Below are 20,753 nucleotides of genomic sequence, written 5' to 3'. Positions count from 1 at the left end.
CCCACCTATCCCGCTGACCAATCCCCATCACTCCCTATCTGCACTCACCTATCACCATCCTACCTACCTTCCCCAGCCCCACCCCTCCTCTCTGTATTTATTTCAAACCTCCCTTCCCCTCTCTCTATTTCTGAAGAAGGCTCCTGAGCCAAAGCATCGACTTTCTTCCTCCTCTGATGCTGCCTGGCCGACTGTGTTCCTCCAGCTCTGCGCTGTATTGTCCCAGCCTATTCAACCTCTCTCCATAGTTCAAACCCTCCATCCATGGCAGCATCCTGGTAAATCTTCTCTGAATCCTTTAAAGCTTCACAACATCTTTTTTATAGCAGGGAGACCAGAAATGAACACAGTATTCTAAAAGTGGCCTAAACAATGTCCTGCACAGCAGCAACATGACATCCAACTCCTATACTCAATGTACCGACCAATGAAGGCAAGCATACCAAATGCCTTTTTCACCACTCAGTCTACCTGTGATTCCACTTTCAAGGAATTGTGCACATGAACCTCTAGGTCTCTTTGTTTAGCAACATTCCCTAGGGCCCTACTATTAACTATATAAGCCCTGACCTGGTTTGCCTTACTGAAACATATCACTCCACATTTAGAGATAGTAAAAACTGCAGATGCTGAAGTCAGAAACAACACAGTGTGAAGCTGAATGAACACTGCTGGCCAGGCAGCATCAGAGGAAGAGGAAAGTTGATGTTTCAGGTCAGGACCCTTCTTTAGAAATGGGGAGGAGGCAGGGGACTGGGAAATAAATAGAGTGGGGGGGTTGCTGGGGAAGGTCGGTGGGATGGTGATAGGTAGGTGCAGTTAGGAAGTGGTGCGGATTGTTCAGTGAGATGAGAGGGGTGGATAGATGGGAGAGAAGCTGGGCAGGCTATGTCAGGTCATGGAGGCAGGGAAGAGAGGGAAGATTGGATGAGGCTGGGATTGGGGAGATTTTGAAACTGGAAAAATCCACATTTAGGCCATTAGACTATAGGCTCCTGAGGCGGAATATGAGGTGTTGCTCCTCCAGTTTCCGGCTGGTGTTATTGTGACGCTGGAGAAGGCCCAGGATAGACATGTCATCCAGGGAGTGGGAGGGGAATTTGAAGTGGTTGGTGACCGGAAGACGATATGGTTTGTCATGAACAGAGCACAGGTGCTCTACAAAGCGGTTTCCAAGCTCCCGCTTGGTCTCATTGATATAGAGGAGACCACATCGAGAGCAGCAGATGCAGTAGAGCACATTGACATATATGCAGGCCAACCCCTGCTCACTTCATATTTATCCAGATTACACTCTATCTGTCAATCCTCAGCTTGTTGGCTCAGTTTATTAATGTTCTGTTGTACTCTGAGATAACCTTCTTTACCATCTACGACGCAACAAATTTTGGTGTTATCTGCAAACTTACTAACCTCCTTTATTAACATCCAAATCATTTGTTTAAATAATGAAAAGCAGTGGATCCAGCACCTATCCTGTGCACACATCATTGGTTGCAGGTCACCAGTCCAAAAAAAACCAACCCTCCATGACCACTCTGTCTCCTACCTTCCAGCCAATTTTGTATCCAATTTCCTGGCTCCCTCTGGATTTCCTGTAGCCTGACCTTTACTAACTCATCTACCATGCAGGACATTGTTGAACGACTTGTTGAATTCTAACAACATCTAAAATGCTAGTTTTAGTAATGGTGACCAGGAAGTGGTTGTTGCATAAAGTCTCATCTGTTGCACTGTCACCATAGCCCCAGATGGCTGCCCTCCAGAGAGAGAGAGAAAGATAATCAATGGTGATTTATCCTGACGGGAGAGGTTGAGAAGGTAACCTTAGCTGTATTGGAATGGAACTTGTGCTGCTCTGCCTTTCAGGCTGGCTGTCCAGCCAACTGGGCTAACTGAACCCCCTCTCCTTCCTGAAGTCCTTTAGAGAAGGAAATCTGCTGTCTTTACCAGCAAGTAGCTCCAGAACAATTTGCCTGACTGCTGAGTACCTTTTAAATTCATCTGGGGAAACATTCAGTGCAAAAGCAATTAGGTTTGGGGAGCGGATGTTAGGCCTTACAAGAGATAACCTCCTCTCATGATAAATCCAAAAAATGACAGGGGAAACCAGCACAATCTGTTCAGTTTGGGTTTTTCTGAGTCATCTCCTGGCATGCCCTGATCATTTGCTTCTGTGTTTGAAATCCCACGCCCACAAAGTGTCCGGATGTGTGAACTGATGGTGAGGGCAAGGAAACATCAGGACCTCAGTGATCAACGAGACAGCATTCTTTCCCCAATGAGGCTGAGATGTAAAGGAATGGCTGAGTAGTAACAGGAAGAATTTGACTGGGCAAATTTAATCTCCAATCAGTTTCAGAAAGCAGATCAGATGAAAGGAAAGCAAGGTTTGGCAATGAGCCAGGACAGGTGTCAGATCTCGTAGTGGGAGAACACTTTGGCGACAGTGACCACAACAGCCTCACATTTACCATAGCCATGGAAAGGGAAAGGAGCAGTTACCAGGGGAAAATATTTAACTGGGGAAAAGGAAACTATGACGCGATCAGACAGGAGTTGGGAAGTACAGATTGGAAGCAATTGTTCCACAGAAAGGGCACAGCAGATATTTGGAGATAATAAAATGTGAGGCTGGATGAACACAGCAGGCCAAGCAGCATCTCAGGAGCACAAAAGCTGACGTTTCGGGCCTAGACCCTTCATCAGAGAGGGGGATGGGGGGAGGGAACTGGAATAAATAGGGAGAGAGGGGGAGGCGGACCGAAGATGGAGAGTAAAGAAGATAGGTGGAGAGAGTGTAGGTGGGGAGGTAGGGAGGGGATAGGTCAGTCCAGGGAAGACGGACAGGTCAAGGAGGTGGGATGAGGTTAGTAGGTAGCGGGGGGTGCGGCTTGGGGTGGGAGGAAGGGATGGGTGAGAGGAAGAACCGGTTAGGGAGGCAGAGACCGGTTGGACTGGTATACTGTGGTATACTGCATCCACTGTACCCGGTGCGGCTTCCTCTACATTGGGGAAACCAAGCGGAGGCGTGGGGACCGCTTTGCAGAACACCTCCGCTCAGTTCGCAAAAAACAACTGCACCTCCCAGTCGCAAACCATTTCCACTCCCCCTCCCATTCTCTTGATGACATGTCCATCATGGGCCTCCTGCACTGCCACAATGATGCCACCCGAAGGTTGCAGGAACAGCAACTCATATTCCGCCTGGGAACCCTGCAGCCATATGGTATCAATGTGGACTTCACCAGTTTCAAAATCTCCCCTTCCCCTACTGCATCCCTCAACCAGCCCAGTTCGTCCCCTCCCCCCACTGCACCACACAACCAGCCCAGCTCTTCCCCCCCACCCACTGCATCCCAAAACCAGTCCAACCTGTCTCTGCCTCCCTAACCGGTTCTTCCTCTCACCCATCCCTTCCTCCCACCCCAAGCCGCACCCCCCGCTACCTATTAACCTCATCCCACCTCCTTGACCTGTCCGTCTTCCCTGGACTGACCTATCCCCTCCCTACCTCCCCACCTACACTCTCTCCACCTATCTTCTTTACTCTCCATCTTCGGTCCGCCTCCCCCTCTCTCCCTATTTATTCCAGTTCCCTCCCCCCATCCCCCTCTCTGATGAAGGGTCTAGGCCCGAAACGTCAGCTTTTGTGCTCCTGAGATGCTGCTTGGCCTGCTGTGTTCATCCAGCCTCACATTTTATTATCTTGGAATCTCCAGCATCTGCAGTCCCCATTATCTCAGCAGATATTTGGATGCTGTTTAAGGAGCAGTCATTGTGAGTGATGTATAAATTTGTTCCTCTGAGACAGGTAAGAAGGGATAAGATTAAGGAGCCTTGGATGACGGGTACAGAGGTGCTTCTTGTCAAAAAGAAAAAGGCAGCATACGTAAGGTGGAGGAAGCAAGGATCTAGCACAGCTTTAGAGGATTACAGGCTTGCTCGGAAGGAGCACAAAAGTGGACTCAGTAGGGCCAGGAGGGGGCACGAAAAAGGCTTGGCAGGTAGGATTAGGGAGAACCCGAAGGCATTTTACTCATACGTGAGGAATAAGAGAATGATCAGGGAGAAGGTAGGGCCAATCAGGGGTAGCGTAGGGAACTTGTGTGTGGAGTCTGAGCAGATAGGGAGAGCCCTAAATGAGTTTTTTGCTTCGGTTTTCACTAAGGAAAGGGACCTTGTTGAGAATGAGAACTTTGAGGAGCAGAACAACAGGCTTGAACAGATCAAGATTGAGGAAGTTGATGTGCTGGAAATTTTGGCAAACATTAAGATTGATAAGTCCCCAGACCAGATTTATCCTAGGTTGCTCCAGGAAGTGAGAAAGGAGGTTGCTAAGCTGCTGGCGAAGATCTTTGCTTCCTCACTCTCCACAGGAGTCGTACCGGAGGATTGGAGGGAGGCAAATGTTGTTCTTCTTTTCAAGATAGGGAATAGGGAAATCCCTGGAAATTACAGACCAGTCAGCCTTATGTCTGTGGTCAGCAAGGTTTTGGAAAGAATTCTGAGGGACAGGATTTATGACTATTTGGAAAAGCATAGCGTGATTAAAGGGAGTCAGCATGGCTTTGTGAGGGGCAGGTCATGTCTCACAAATCTTATTGAGTTCTTTGAGGAAGTCACGAGACAGGTTGACGAGGGTCGAGCAGTGGATGTGGTGTACATGGACTTCAGCAAGGCATTTGATAAGGTTCCCCTTGGCAGGCTCATTCATAAAGTCTGGAGGTGTTGGATAGAAGGTGATTTGGCTGTCTGGATTCAGAATTGGTTGGCTGACAGGAGGTAGAGAGTGGTTGTAGATGGTAAGTATTGGAGTCAGTGCTGAGTGGTGTCCCACAGGACTCTGTTGTTGGGCTTCTGCTCTTTGTAGTTTTTATAAATGACTTGGATGAGGAGGTTGAGGGGTGGGTTAGTATGTTTGCTGATGACACAAATGTTGGAGGTGCCATTGATAGTATCGAGGGCTATTGCAGGCTTCAGCGAGACATTGACAGAATGCAGAGCTGGGCGGAGAAATGGCAGATGGAGTTCAACCTGGATAAATGCAAAGTGATGCATTTTGGAAGGTCGAACGTAAATGCTGAATGTAGGATTAAAGGCAGGATTCTTGGCAGTGTGGAGGAACAGCAGGATCTTGGTGTTCAAGTGCATAGCTCCCTCAAAGTTGCCACCCAGGTGGATAAGGTTGTTAAGAAAGCATATGGTGTTTTGGCTTTTATTAACAGGGGGATCGAGTTTAAGAGCCGCGAGGTTATGCTGCAGCTCCACAAAACCCTGGTGAGACCACACTTGGAATATTGTGTCCAGTTCTGGTCGCCCTATTATAGGAAAGATGTGGAGGCTTTGGAGAGGGTGCAAAGGAGGCTTACCAGGATGCTGCCTGGACTGGAGGGCTTGTCTTACGAGGAGAGGTTGACTGAGTTCGGACTTTTCTCTCTGGAGAGAAGGAGGAAGAGAGGTGACCTGATCGAGGTGTACAAGGTAATGAGAGGCATGGATAGAGTCAATAGCCAGAGACTTTTCCCCAGGGCAGGATTGACTGCCACAAGAGGTCATAGTTTTAAGGAAGAAGGTATAGAGGAGACATCAGAGGGAGATTCTTCACCCAGAGAGTTGTGAGCGCATGGAATAGTTTACCAGTGGTAATGGTGGAAGCAGAGTCATTAGTGACATTTAAGCGATTGCTGAACATGCACATGGACAGCAGTGAATTTAGGGGAATGTAGCTTAGGTTATTTTATTTTTGAATTCGGATTATTCCACGGCACAACATCGTGGGCCGAAGGGCCTGTACTGTGCTGTACTTTTCTATGTTCTCTGGTCTATGTTTGATTATGAGGGAAGAGGAAAGGAAAAGACAAAAGTTAGAAAGAAAATATTGAAATTGTTCCCATTTAATAAACAAATAAATTCTGAAGGTTTAAAAAGCTCCAACCACAATTCACAACATTGAGGAATGAAACTCTACGCACATCACCATTCACTTTCTGGGCAAGAGGGTTAATCTATGATAACAAAGTGTGAAGCTGGATGAACACAGCAGGCCAAGCAGCATCTCAGGAGCCCAAAAGCTGACGTTTCGGGCCTAGACCCTTTATCATCTAGGCCCGAAACATCAGCTTTTGTGCTCCTGAGTTGCTGCTCGGCCTGCTGTGTTCATCCAGCTTCACACTTTGTTATCTTGGATTCTCCAGCATCTGCAGTTCCCATTATCTCGGGTTAATCTATTTTTGCCTTGAAGTGTACTTACCATACAATGGACAATTAATATACTAATACGCAAACATTATCAAAGTCATGGCCAGGTGGAGACTGACCTTCTATTTTCACTAGACTGAATAGTGGGAACTACAGAGAGTTGTGAACACAGCCCAGTCCATCACTCAAACCATCTTTCCTTCCATTGACTCCATCTACACTTCCCGGTTCCTCAGGAAGGCAGCTAACATAATCAACGACCCCTCCTGCCTCAGTTATACTCTCTTCCGCCAAGAACAAGACATAAAAGTTTATATACATGTACAAATAGATTCAAGAACAGCTTCTTCCCCCTGTTTTTAGATTTCTGAATAGTCCTCTCAAGTTTTAAATTTCATGTTGGTCTCATTCTCTGTGCACCTTTTCTGCAGATATAACATTGTATTCATTGCACTGTTCTATTGCCCGAATGCACTAATGATCTGCCTATACTACACACAAAACGAAACTTTTCACTGTCCCTAGGTACATGTGACAATAATAAATCCAATCAAATCAAATCAATCATGACTTGTAATAATTCACAAGTCATGATGCATCCTGTCACAAACTGCTAACTGATCTGTGAATTAATAATAATTAATAATGTGTCAAACTCTCTGCATCCAAGAATTCCACTTCTCCCATAATGTTGTTGAACAACACTTCAGTTTGGAATAAAACAAGAACTGTGAATGCTGAAGATCTGAAACAAAAGCAGAAATTGCTGAAGGAACTCAGCAGGTCTGGCAGAATCTGTGCAGGGCAAGCAGACTTAATATTTTGAGTTCTGAGTTCTAAAGATGAGTCACTTGACCCGAAATGCTCGCTCTGCTTTTTCTCCATCGATGCTGCCAGACCTGCTGAGTTTCCATTTTTGTATTACTTCAGGTTGTTTCAGTTAAGGATAGAAGTTCTCTGTGCATGTAAAAATGCCCTACGTTATGCTGCTTTCCCCTTCTGTAACTTCATTCCACTTCCTTTCAGATAGAGGCCCCCAGCACAGAAACCCCATGTGTGCTAGTCTGTAATACAATGCATCAGCCTCTGTTGGATTTCCACTACATACTTCACTGATTCTTGAATCAGATTTCAGGACCTGTGCTACATTGGCTGAAGAAATAAGAATGAAAATTGTTGCAAAAACCCAGCAGCACATCTGGAAGATTGTGGAGGAAGAGACAGTCACTGCTTTCAGCTACAAAAACAAAGTTGCTGGAAAATCTCAGCAGGTCTGGCAGCATCAGTGGAGGAGAAAACAGAGTTAATGTTTTGGGTCTGATGATCTTACTCAGAACCAGGGTTCCAGTCTGCCTACAGTGCTTGAGTGCTTTAAAGTGCAACAAGGCTGGAACTCCTGGAGAGCTGAAAATGTACATTCTTGTCAGCAATGCTGTCTTTTGAATGAAATATTAAATCCTTGTCTTTATTGGTCCATGCATTGGGTACAGGAATTGGGATGTCATGTTGTGGTTGTACAGGACCTTGGTTAGGCCACTTTTAACATACTGCCTCTCCATGCTACAGGAAAATGTGGTTCAACTTGAAAGGTTGCGGAAAATATTTATAAGGATTTTGCCGGGGGATTGGAAGGTTTGAAGTGCAGGGAGAGGCTAAATAGGCTGGGGTTAATTTCCCTGGTGCTTTGGAGTTTCAGGCTGACCCTGAAGAGATGTATAAAGTCATGAGGGAATGGATAGGATAAATAGCCAAGGTCTTTTCCCCAGATTAGAGGAGTCCAAAATTAGACGGCATACGCTTCAGGTGAGAGGGAACAGGCATAAAAGGGGCTTAACGGCATCTTTTTCACACAGAAGATGATGTGTATATGAAACATGCTGCCTGAGGAAGTGATGAAGGTTTGTATAATTATAACATTTAAAGGCATCTGGATGGGTACAGGAATAGAAAGGGTTTAGAGGGATATGGGCCAAATGCTGGCAACTGGAACTTGTTTAATTTGGGATATCTGGTTGGCATAGACAAGTTTGACCAAAGGGTCTGTTTCCGTGCTGTACAATTCTATGACTTTATGACTCTAAGCTCCTGATCGTATATTCAAGTGGATATAAAAGATCCAATGGCAGTATCTCAAGGAAGTGCAGAGGACATGTCAGAAGTCCTGGTTGATATCTAATTCTCAATCATAAACACATTATCACAGTGTTAACCATCTTTATGATTTATAAACATTCTCGTGGAATATAAATATCAGACTGTGATGACCAAACAACTGAAGCTGTTCAATAATCTTTCATCAGAACACTTTGAGCTGGGAGTAATTTCCCGTCCAGACACATTACCGTATCACCTCATAATTCAAAATGAAAAGCCCCTCGAAAACTCAAGGTTTGGCGTAAAAATGAGTTGTTTGCATTTCCAGGTGAAACTGATATAGATTGACAATTGGCTTCTCAGACTCATTACGATTGTACTTAGCCTCCAACAATTCAGAGACTCTACAAAAACTCCATGACTGCATGTAAGCCTGGCTTGCAAAGAAAACTCTTTAACTAATCCTACCCATCATCAGTAATGAATTCTGTCTCGACAGACTGAGGTTTGTGTGTATAGTTTGGTTTGCAGGTTTGGTGAATGAGGTTTGTTTGGAATGTTCTGTACCTGCTGTTCTGCATTCTTGATAAAATGAGGTTGCTTTTCCATTTCCTTCACACTGTGTGTTCCCTATTCTGTTTCTTACCTTGCAAAATATTTTGTTTGCTGAATGAATAAAAATGATTGTACTCAGTAATGCAGGTCTGATGGTGAAAACACTTTGTTGTAAACCACATCTTCAACCAAGTAACCAATCACCAAGATGACATTCCACATTAAGCAGAGGTTCATCTGCACATCTGCCAATGTGGTATACTGCATCCAGTGTACACGGTGTGGCCTCCTCTACATTGGGGAAACCAAGCGGAGGCTTGGGGACCGCTTTGCAGAACACCTCCGCTCAGTTCGCAACAAACTACTGCACCTCCCAGTCGCAAACCATTTCCACTCCCCCTCCCATTCTTCAGATGACATGTCCATCATGGGCCTCCTGCAGTGCCACAATGATGCCACCCGAAGGTTGCAGGAACAGCAACTCATATTCTGCCTGGGAACCCTGCAGCCTAATGGTCTCAATGTGGACTTCACCAGTTTCAAAATCTCCCCTTCCCCAACTGCATCCCTAAACCAGCCCAGTTCGTCCCCTCCCCCCACTGCACCACACAACCAGCCCAGCTCTTCCCCTCCACCCACTGCATCCCAAAACCAGTCCAACCTGTCTCCGCCTCCCTAACCTGTTCTTCCTCTCACCCATCCCTTCCTCCCAACCCAAGCCGCACCCCCATCAACCTACTAACCTCATCCCACCTCCTTGACCTGTCCGTCTTCCCTGGACTGACCTATCCCCTCCCTACCCCCCCACCTATACTCTCCTCTCCACCTATCTTCTTTTCTCCCCATCTTCAGTCCGCCTCCCCCTCTCTCCCTATTTATTCCAGAACCCTCACCCCATCCCCCTCTCTGATGAAGGGTCTAGGCCCGAAACGTCAGCTTTTGTGCTCCTGAGATGCTGCTTGGCCTGCTGTGTTCATCCAGCCTCACATTTTGTTGTCAACCAATCACTTCAGAGGGTGTTGAGAGAACTCAGACTGGGCATGTGTCTGCTGGGCCAGGAATCAATGGCTCTGGTTATGGCACAGAGAGGGGCAGCCTCTCAATGTATGGGCAAGGTTGACACATTTTCCTGCAGAAATATGTTGGCCAGTCAGTTTAAGATGTTGGAGCAGTGAAAAAAACCCAGTCTAGACTGGTAGTTTGTATGTGGCCGTGAGTATGAACCATCAGAGAGAGGAACAGTATGCAGCTGCCACCGAAGGTTTGTTTATAAGAACATCTGTAAAAAGACATCCCGAGGTTCCAGCAGTTGATCATGGCGCTTCATTTTACGCAAAAAACTTACCTCTTATTGAAAGCTTGTGAGAGTTTGTGTGCCCACACACCTCTGGGTAGTACTGAAAATGTTGAACAAGTGGAAATGACAAGTACAATTACAACATTTAGAGGACATTTAGACAGTACATGGGTAGGAAAGGTTTGGGGACTAATAGGCCAAATGCAAGCAAATGGGATTAGTTCAGTTTAAGAAACCTAGTTGACATGGTTGAGGTGGGCTGAAGGGTCTGTTTCTGTGCTGTATGATTCTATAACTCTATGGAAGGTAACTAACAGCATGGTGCATTGAAAGGGCACACAATATCTCCTTACCATAACTCTATACCATTGTGCCCCTGTAACACATCTCCCATGTCCCTCTTTTGCCTCATGAAATTTGAAGTCCATTTGCCCATCTCCCATGGTCTCTCATACCCCAATCATCCTCATAAGTCCTTTACAGCCCTATGTAAACTCTGTGTCAACTTAAATCCTGACATACTGTCCTCACGTCTCCATGGCAAGTCATTTAGTGTTTGCCATGGGCATATCTGAGGAGGCTTACTGGTAGAGGTATCTGCCTATTGATGACCTCATTGTAGAAAGAAACATACACTCACTGATGCCAAAAAAAATATATCGGCATTCCTTCAACTAAACCCTTACGAAAACAAGTGTTAAACTTGAGTGCTTAATCCCTTATGTAAACAAACATTTCTATTCAACAAGCAATTGAAGTTATCAGTCTAACTACTTACTTGATAGCTATCCCATAGTGACAATGACCATTTGGAAGCTCAGTCATGAAGCCCAAATCCTACAAAAGCTTATTTCCATTGCAATGTTGAAATGCATCAGGGACAGTTTCTTGGGAGATTTGGCAACCATTAGCAAAGTGATAGAAGGTGTTATCCACAATGCTGTGAAGCAGCTCTTGATCAACAATAACCTTCTCATTGATTCCCAGCCTCGGATTCTGCTGAGTCCACTTAGCTTCTGTGTTTATTGTAGCTTTGGTCCAAACATGGACAGTGAGGTAATCTGCAAATACAAACTGAGAGTAACTGCCATTAGCATCAATGCAATATGTGATGGCAAGGCATAAAAGAGAGCAGGAGTCATAACAATTAAAGATGGTTGTTGTGGTAGACATTAATCATCATTGGAAGCGTTCTTCAGTATAGTGTTCTCAGTTTGACCATCTTTAGCTGCTTCATCAACTAACATCCATCCATCTTAAGGTTAGAAGTGGGGATGTTCACTGATGATTGAAAAATGTTTAACATCATTCATGACTCCATGCTCACTGAAGCAACTCATGTCCAAATATAGCGAGGCCTGCGTAACATCAAGTTTGTGCTGATAAGTGACAGGTAACATTTGTGCCACATAAGTACCAGGCAATAACCATCTCCAACAAGAGAGAATCTGGACACTTTTCCTTGTAATTCAAAGTAACTACTTTTGCTGAACCACCCACTCTCACAATCCATCATTCAGAACCTGGAATGAAAGGCTACACAACCAAATTAGGTGCTAGAAATTCTGTGGTAGGTTAATCTTTTTCACAATTCAGGACTGCAATGGCACACTCTCCATTTTCCTGGATGGGTTCAGCTCTAAAATAATTCAAGAAATTTGATACCATCCAGGACAAAACAGTTGATTTGATTGGCATCCAATTCGCCATCTTCAATATTCACTCCCTTCACACACTGATGTGTAGAGCCAGAAATGTTCATCATCTACAAAATACATTGTACTAAATTATCAAATTCCAAACTTATGACCTCCAATGCCTAAAAAGACATGAGCACCAAATATATGGAAACACCACTAACTGCAAATTCCCCAGAAATTTACCAAGGCGCCTTAGATAACAACTTCCAAAAACACAAAAGTCACCATCCAGGTGGACGAGGGCAGCTCATAAATGGAAACACCACCTCCTGCAAGTTCCCCTCCAAGCTGCTCATGGTCCTGACTTGGAACAGTACTGCCATTCCTTCATTGTCACTGGGTGAAGATCATCAAACTCCCTCCCTACTGTAACAACGCCTACAGCTGTTCAAGTAGACAGCTCCCCACAAAGTTCACAAGAACAACTTGGGATTGACAATGACAACAATGTCCACATAGAATCATAGAATCCTTACAGCACAGGTAGAGGCTACTTGGCCCATCGAGTCTGTACTGACCCTCCAAATAACATCTCACTGTAACCCGTAACCCCAATTTATCATGATTGACCCACTTAGCTTGCACATTCCTGAACACTGCGGGATAATTTAGCATGGCCAATCCAGCTAAGCTGCACATTTATGAATTGTGGGAGGAAGCACATGGAAATGCAGGGACAACATGTAAACTCCATGAAATAACTCCATTGAGGCCAATATCCTGTCTCCAAGTCACCCTTTATTTACACATGGAGAGTCCTTGACACTGATCCAGTGCTCGCAGAGCCAGCTGTCAGGATGTCTGATGCTCCTGTTTATATCTATCTGTGACAGCTCCCTGATCAGATCAGGTTAACAGCTCCAATTGGGAAACTTATATTTTATGAGGTTCACCTGACTGACTGCTTATGATCACTACATTCCATACAGAGAGTCACCCAGGGCTGGTCCCTGATTCCGTGAGTCAGCAGTACCATCAACTGTGCCTATAAGCAAATAAAATCAATGTATTTATGTATCTTTTACAGGCAAGCATATCTTCTTATCACAATCCCAAAGGCTGCCTTACCTCTCCCAAGAAATGTCTAATGTTCACCAAAGGTATCCCAGGGCTAGACTAAGAGAATATCTTAGATCTCCAGAAGTGTGCCTGGCTATCAGAAAGAAATACACTGGGAACTGATCTGCTTTTACCTGGTTTAATCTCCACATCCCAGTTTTGAGTGCTATATTATACAAAAGATGTGAAAAAGAATGCATTGGAGAGACTACAGAAGCGATTTACAAGAAAGCTTCCAGTCATGAGAAACTTCAGTTATGAGAATAGCTTGAGGATGTTGGGACTGTTCTCCTTGGAGAGAAGAAGGCTGAGAGGAGATTTGGTAGAGGTTTTCAAGATCGCGAGTGGGTTGGATAGAGTAGATACAGAGTAGACAGGAACAGTGTATACAGGGGTAGTGTGTATGCTCAGAGGTGATATTTGAGAATATATTCACCAAACTTGGCCACTCATTTGAGATCATTGATCTCTTTCCTGCACTATATCAAAGTGCTTTTGGGAAACTCCAGCAATTGATCTCTGTAGCTATCTCTTTCCAATTCCCATGAAGTAATGGCCTGGGGCAAGTTCCTGGTGGAACCTCCTTGCCTCCACACAATGGCTTCTCTCTATATTGCTACTTGCAGGATTAAAACCTCCAACATAGCTTCGGTGAGCCTGATTTGCAGCATCAATGCATCAGCTTATTTTTCCTTAGAGAGCATTTCCCGCCTGCTTCCAATATCTGTTGCAGTCAGAATGTAACTCCTTTTTAGGAGGTGCAAAGCTTTAATTGGGGCTAATCTCCCACAAACATGGGCCGCAGGCTTTCAGCAGAATATTTAGCACTGGGTTTGCAAGACACCATTATAGAGATGACCAGCCAGCTCGAATCTTAAACACTGCCTACAGCACTTCCACCAGAAGTAGGAGAATTGTGTATCAAGGCTCTAGTTCATGTAAACAGACTAAACTCCCCAGTTAATTTATATGTTGAATAATTCATTAGAACATCTCACCATGTTTCTGTCACATCTATATTAACAAAATAAAAATTATATCTGACAGCTCATAGGCAAAGTAAATGTTTCTACAGAAAAAAAATGGTAATGATGCTGAATCGAAAATTCAAAGATGTTGCGTTGTAATTCCCAAAAACAGTGTTACAGGCCCTGTACATTACATTCCTGTCATTTTTGAAGTTATTACACAATTATTGCAAGAATGACAGACGTGATTATCTACAAATATGTCACAAGATAATAATTTTAATTATTGGCGGCATTGAAAAGGAAAATAACACAGATATCAGGGAGGCAATAACCCAGTGGCATTATTGCTGGACTGTTAATCCAGAGACCTGGATAATGTTCTGGGTTCGAATTCCACTACGGCAGATGGTGGAATTTGGATTCAATAAAAAATATCTTGAACTAAGAATCTAATAATAACCATGAATCCATTGCTGAATTTCAGGAAACAAACCTATCAGGTTCAATAAGGTCCTGTAGGAAAGGAAACCACCATCCTTACGTGGTCAGGCCCACATGTGACTCCAGACCTGCAGCAATGCTCTCAAGTGCCCTCTGGGCAATTAGGAATGGACAATAAATGCCACCTCGACCTCATCCCATGAATGAATAAAAACTGCTACCGTCTTTCTGTGCCTGTTCCTGATCAGTAGACTCTCACGATAATACTTTGCCTTATGATCGCCTACAGTATAAAGGACACCAGGTAATATTCAGTGTCTTATGATTGTATTGTGGGATTTTGCCATCTGAAATCTTAAACAAGACATTTTACAGGTATGCTCTGTGCTTTGCACTTTTAGAATACTGTTAATGGAAGGTGTATTGGGACCTTACGAAAACTGACCTCCACCTTTGACATGATCCTAACCAGGCTATTGATGTGCTTCTAGCTTTGAGATGTCCCCTCAGGCAAGAGACTCGGCAATGGCCTGGTCCAGTCTGTCCGCATTATGCTGTCACAAGACCTGTGTTGTCAGCAGTCTATTCTGCACTTTGCAAAAGTGGCTGTTTCTGTCTCTGCCGCTTGTTTGCAGCCTCCAAAGGATTCCCCTTACCTACGATTGTAAGTTTCTTCAAAATTTGATGTACATTAACCTGCATGAACCTCATCTCTGTGATTACATCTCACAATTGGAGGTGATACAAATGAATTTCAGTCAGCTGATTCCTGGCATGATGCAGCTAACAAATCAAGAGCAGCTAAACAGCTTATTCATTCGAGTTTAGAAGAATGGGGAGTGGTCTTATCGAAACACAGAAGATTTGGAGAGGCTTGATGTTGTAGATGGTGACAAGAGATTTCTACTAATGGATGATTCTCAAACTACGGTGTGTAGTTATAGAATGAGGGGATGCTCCTTTAAAAAAGCTGTACTTGCTAGTACAGCTCATTGCACTCTTTCTTTTCAGTCTCTTCAACTGAACCACTGATTAATCTGTTCCATCACGATGTGCAACACCACCTCATTCCATTCGGTTCATACTGCAGATGCCACCTGCTGAATGATTGTGATAGCCTCCATTGACAGTTCCAAAACACATCCCTGTGCAAACAAAACAGGGCAATCCTGTCAACTGCAGTTTGCTATAGGGGCACCCTGCAATTGTCTTGCAGACTGGCCTATTATAAACACTAACCTCGCTCAGTCTTGAAGTACACAAAGTACCAAATGATGAACCACATCTTGATCACCAGCAAGACTTTCGTAACTAATCTGTACCTATTAGAGAAATGTTGAGGTCGACTTGTGCAAGAGAAGAAATCCATTCTGAAATCATCACATTCTTTCTCACCTGAATCTGTCTCTTTCTGAACACATAGAATGATGCATAGGCAGGTAAATGCATTAAGGGTCTGTCGATACTTGGCCATTAGTCCCTTACTGGAGCCTAGGTTCTGTGATGTCTTACTTCTTAGTCACATGCAGGTGGGATCAAGTCTAACTACACAAACACATTATCCAGACTTCCACATAAATGGAGTGCTACTGTCCTGTCAGGGCGCTGACTTTCAGATGAGACCTGAAAGTGGATAAAAGAATCCTGGTGTGCGATGTTCATAACAAGCAGAGGAAATTCCCAGCTAATTCTTTGTCAATGCCTTTCGATTTTTGGATGGACAGCAGTACTGTGAACGATGCCTTTCCATACCCTGCCAAAACACACGAGCCACAAAGGAATTTCTCTAATCAGTTTAAGTAATTACTCTGGCATTCAGAGCACTGTGAAATGTTAGATAGATTAAAACCAGTTGTAACATCTGAGTAACCACACGGGTGTTCCCCAAATTCTACACCCTGACCCCCGATACGCCTACAGCTCCCCTAATGTCACATCAAGCCACGATGTCCCCAGCCTAACCTAAAATGTCCTCAACTCACAACTCAAAAATGGCCACAATTCCCGACCAGACCTGATTACCCTCCGGTCCCCAATACTTCATCACCGAGGGGCTGAAAAATATCCGAGATGTCTAGGAATGTAGAGGTCAAAATCAGATCAAGCATGATCTTATTAAATGACAGAGCAGGGTAGAAGGGCTGAATGGCCACTCTTGTTCCTTTCTCAGATGTTGATATGTACACTCCCCAGTACAACCAGCACAGAACCGGAGTTGTTCTCCCACCAACCTCCAGATCCAAAGTATCATCCGCTGACACTTCCGCCATCCACAATCCGACCCCACCACCAAAGACATATTTCCCTCCCTCCCCTTTTCTGCCTTCTGGAGGAACCACTCTCTCCGTGACTCCCTTGTCCGCTCCACACTCCCCAGTAGCCTCACCACCCCCGGCACTTTTCCCTGCAACCGCAGGAAGTGCTACACCTGCCCCTACACCTCCTCCCTCACCCCTATCCCAGGCCCCAAGAAAACCTTCCACATTAAAAAGGTAGCACATCTGCTAATTAGATTAGATTAGAACCCCTACAGTGTGGAAACAGGCCCTTTGGCTCAACAAGTCCACACCGCCCCTTGAAGAATCCCACCAAGATCCATCCCCCTATACCCCACACACCGCTGAACACTACGGGCAATTTAGCACGGCCAATCCACCTAACCTGCACATCTTTGGACTGTGGGAGGAAACCGGAGCATCCGGAGGAAACCCACACAGACACGGGGAGAATGTGCAAACTCCACACAGACAGTCGCCCGAGGCTGGAACTGAACCCGTGTCTCTGGTGCTGTGAGGCTGCAGTGCTAACCACTGAGCCACCGTGCTGTCCCAAATGTGGTATATTGTATCCACTATTCCCGAAGTGGCCTCCTCTATGTCAGGAAAACCAAGCGGAGGCGTGGAGACTACTTTGTGAAACACCTAAACCCGGTTCGCGACAAATGACAACACCTTCCAATCGCGAAATGCTTCTTCTGCCCCTCCCATTCCCTAGACAATCTGCCCTTCCTGTGCCTCCTCCATTGTCACAACGGCGCCACCCAAAGGCTGGAAGAGCAGCACCTCGTATTCCGCCTGGGAACCTTGCAGCCCAATCGTCTCAATGTGGACTTTACAAGCTTCAAAATCTCCCCACCCCCCGACCTCACCCCAAGACCAACCCCTCTTTCCCCTGCCTCCTCGGCTTGTCCATCTTTTCTCCCATCTATCCGCTCCCCTCATCTCACTGACCAACCCCCATCCCAACTCCCTACCTACACTCACCTTTACTGGTTTCACCCCTGCCTTGTTAACCCGTCCATGTTCTCTCCACCTATCTGCTCCTCTAGCTACCTTCTACCATCGCCTCCCCGTCTGTCTATTTATTTCAAAGCCCCCTTCCCCTTCCCCATTTCTGAAGGAGGGTCCAGACCCAAAACATCAATTTTCCTGCTCCTCTGATGCTGCCTGACCTGCTGTTGTTCATCCAGCTCTACACCTTGTTACCTCAGACTCCAGCATCGACAGTTCTTACCATCTCACATAGCTATTTTCCAGTGAATGGTATCCCATCATTAGTACCCACTTAAGACTATGTAAGCCCCTAACTTTGAAGACCGAATAGAAATACACAAGACATCAACCATCACTACTACTTTTGTCAATTACCTTAAATCTGTTCCCTATTATTTCCAATGCTTTATTGATCCAGTCTTCTGCTCATGTCACTGGTGGAAGCAGAGATAATCAATAATTTTAAAAGGAGTTTAGATGGATACTTAAGGGAATAAACTTACAGGGCTATGGAGTCATAATGGGAAAATAGGACCAAATGGATTTCTTTATAGGGCTCACATTTACTTGCCTCCTTTTATGCTGTGGCAACTGGAATTTTAAATGTCATTGAGTTGGAAAGTTGTGGGTAACCCTGTCTCAGAAGTTCCAAAGAGCTGTGATGCGATTTTATTTCTCTCAGGCAAATGACTGCCTGGCTTCCTACCACTTTAAGGGTATTGTCCCATCCTTAAGAATATCAGGCTAGTGGCTGGAGTGGTAGACACTGCTGGGACCTTAACAGGAGCCAGCTCATGGTCACTGTGCTTGACTGCAAGGACATGTGCAAAGTAAATGCCAGCAAGGTGTGGGGTGACTTGTTGGCGAGGATGGGGTGATAGAGTTCCCAGTAGGTATGAACTTCTTGCTGTTGGTGATGGTGGAAGCTCTCCACAGACCACAATCACATCCATCTCCCAACCCCCAATCCATTCTTGGTGTGGTGGGAAATAGCCCTTAGCTGGCCCTTCCTAAGACACTTCAGGGCTGTAGTTCTCTATGCCACCTTATTTTCCCCTTCCCCAATATTTCAGCTCCTACAGACTCCCAAATCATTCCCTGAGATCTCATAAGATACCAGCCAATGGTTTTAAAGCTTGAACAATTTGTAGAGGATTATAAATCACGTGCTCAAAATTCACTGAAACGCCATTTCCATTCAGAAGTCCGAAGTTATAAATTTACCTCTACAGACAGACTGATAGTCATTCATTGGATAGTGGGTACGTGGACAAAGGGAATTAGACAGAGACAGAATTCTCAAACTAAATTGTAACTGCAGTGGCCCTTGAGATTTAGTTTCAAGGAGAAGAGCAATCGATTCAAGGTGAGACATGTTGTTTTTTTATGTGGTTTTGTATGGGTACAAATTAAAAACTGTAAAGTTATGTAAAACATACTACAAAGTGTAAAAGATATTCTTAATTATGTATTCTGTGCAGCTTTCATCCAGCTTCAAATAATCTGTAATAATAGGACAAAGATTGCTCAACAATATCTGTTTAAAGATCAAAATAGTAAAATGTTAATACTGATTTCAGCCAATGTAGATGGCAAAAACTCAAAGCTGGGGTTTAAAGGGTCTCCAGCTTGATAGAAATTGTTCATTGACACTGCCAATCTTCCCCCATCCTTGACTCAGGCTCTACAGATATTTAAATCAACCTATTTGGACATTATTTTGTTACACGCCTGGGGCAGGTGGGACTTTGTTTTTTGTAGAATCCATAGAGTGTGGGAACAGGCCATTTGGCCCACCCAGTCTGCACTGACTCCCAAAAAGCATCCCACCCAGACTCAACTCCTTACCCTATCTCTGTAACCCTGCATTTCCTCAGAGCTGATATGCCTTACCTACATATCCCTGGACTCTATGGACAATTTAGAAAGGCTAAATCCACTTAAAAGAGCACATCTTTATACTGTGGGAGAAATCTGGAGCACCAAGAGGGAACCCACACAGACATGGGGGGAATGTGTAACCTCCACACAGACATTTGCCTGAGGCTGGAGTTGAACCTGGTTCCTGGCACTGTGAGGCAGAAGGCCACTAAGGACACTTACCAGTGCACCACAACAATCCATAATATGTATTTCTGATTACCTTGCTCCTCTATCTGACTTCTATCTCTAGCGATCGGAGACTCCATTTTCATTCCCATCCATCCTGCTGTGAGGAACGCTGCTTTGTCTTGCTGCACTGCTCCTTTGTCTGCAAGAAGAGAGTTTCCAAATTTCCCTCTATCCCTGGTTCCGGTTAGCTTCCCCTTGATCTCGGCCCATTTTCTTGTTGATGCCTGCACTCCAAATGGTGCTATGAGAACTGATTCTTTTTCCCCTGATTTGTCACATGAAGAACCAAAGTTCTTCATTTTACTGCAGATGTTAGGCAGTTAGTTGGTGGTATACTTGACAGTGAATGGATTTGAAGCCCATTCCAGGTTTCCAGTACAAAAAAATGGCTGATGTTTCAGAGATGCTGACTCTTTGAGACATTAAGCATTTGGGAGTTCCTTTTCCTTGCTTAGGTGAATGTGAAAGATTCCATGGCATGTGATATTCTGTGCCTGATCAAGGGATCCAGCACTGGGTGCACATGTCCTTAAAATGGCTGCCAGTAGCACAATACACATGTGCCTGCCTCCAACTCCTCTCCCCTCCCCTCATCTGCTAGTTTGGTCTGGCTTTAGACCTCTGATTCTCGACCTCTGTTCCCATTGGCATTGGAAACACAAGGAGCTACCAGTCTCAAACAAGCCAACAGGCAACTTGGCAAACTGGTCTTCCACCTCAAGTGAAGCTGAACCATGGGGATGACCCAATAGCAGCCACTGAAGTCCCTGAACAGCACTTGAATTCCATTGGAATTCCACCATGGAATTGATGGAACTCTGTATAGTTCTCTGAGCGGTGGAGCTGACCCCCCAGTGGCCTAAGAGAATCCCAGCTAACACCATGACAAATACTTGATCTCTTAGGTGCAGTTTGTGGAGGGGCAGGAGATTGATGAGCATAAAATGGCTTCAGCAATTCTGACTCTCCAGACACAGCACATTGCATTGAGATGTGGTTGTGGGAAGTTCAACTGGAGGGCATGGTGGCTCAATGGTTAGCACTGCTACCT

Source organism: Stegostoma tigrinum, chromosome 16 (genome assembly GCF_030684315.1).
Source record: "Stegostoma tigrinum isolate sSteTig4 chromosome 16, sSteTig4.hap1, whole genome shotgun sequence".
In the NCBI taxonomy this organism is placed as follows: Eukaryota; Metazoa; Chordata; class Chondrichthyes; order Orectolobiformes; family Stegostomatidae; genus Stegostoma; species Stegostoma tigrinum.
The sequence above is the reverse complement of the archived record's forward strand: the minus strand, read 5'-3'. Positions refer to the sequence as shown.